Consider the following 1,568-nt stretch of genomic DNA (forward strand, 5'->3'; position numbering starts at 1 on the left):
AATACCACATCACTATGGTCCACTACACTACTATAGTAAATACCACATCACTATGGTCCACTAACACTACTATAGTAAATACCACATCACTATGGTCCACTACACTACTATAGTAAATACCACATCACTATGGTCCACTACACTACTATAGTAAATACCACATCACTATGGTCCACTACACTAACTACTATAAGTAAATACCACAACACTATGGTCCACTACACTACACTACTATAGTAAATACCACATCACTATGGTCCACTACACTACTATAGTAAATACCACATCACTATGGTCCACTACACTACTATAGTAAATACCACATCACTATGGTCCACTACACTACTATAGTAAATACCACATCACTATGGTCCACTACACTACACTACTATAGTAAATACCACATCACTATGGTCCACTACACTACAATACTATAGTAAATACCACATCACTATGGTCCACTACACTACTATAGTAAATACCACATCACTATGGTCCACTACACTACTATAGTAAATACCACATCACTATGGTCCACTACACTACTATAGTAAATACCACATCACTATGGTACACTACACTACTATAGTAAATACCACATCACTATGGTCCACTATGGTCCACTACACTACTATAGTAAATACCACATCACTATGGTCCACTACACTACTATAGTAAATACCACAACACTATGGTCCACTACACTACACTACTATAGTAAATACCACATCACTATGGTACACTACACTACTATAGTAAATACCACATCACTATGGTCCACTACACTACTATAGTAAATACCACATCACTATGGTCCACTACACTACACTACTATAGTAAATACCACATCACTATGGTCCACTACACTACTATAGTAAATACCACATCACTATGGTACACTACACTACACTACTATAGTAAATACCACATCACTATGGTCCACTACACTACTATAGTAAATACCACATCACTATGGTCCACTACACTACACTACTATAGTAAATACCACATCACTATGGTCCACTACACTACTATAGTAAATACCACATCACTATGGTCCACTACACTACTATAGTAATACCACATCACTATGGTACACTACACTACTATAGTAAATACCACATCACTATGGTACACTACACTACTATAGTAAAATACCACATCACTATGGTCCACTACACTAACTACTATAGTAAATACCACATCACTATGGTCCACTACACTACTATAGTAAATACCACATCACTATGGTCCCCTACACTACTATAGTAAATACCACATCACTATGGTCCACTACACTAGACTACTATAGTAAATACCACTATCACTATGGTCCACTACACTACTATAGTAAAATACCACAACACTATGGTCCACTACACTTACACTAACTATATGTAAATACCACATCACTATGGTCCACTACCTACTATATAATACCACATCACTATGGTACACTACACTACTATAGTAAATACCACATCACTATGGTCCACTACACTACTATAGTAAATACCACATCACTATGGTCCACTACACTACTATAGTAAATACCACATCACTATGGT

The sequence above is a fragment of the Salvelinus namaycush genome, chromosome 16 (assembly GCF_016432855.1).
Source record: "Salvelinus namaycush isolate Seneca chromosome 16, SaNama_1.0, whole genome shotgun sequence".
Taxonomy (NCBI): Eukaryota; Metazoa; Chordata; class Actinopteri; order Salmoniformes; family Salmonidae; genus Salvelinus; species Salvelinus namaycush.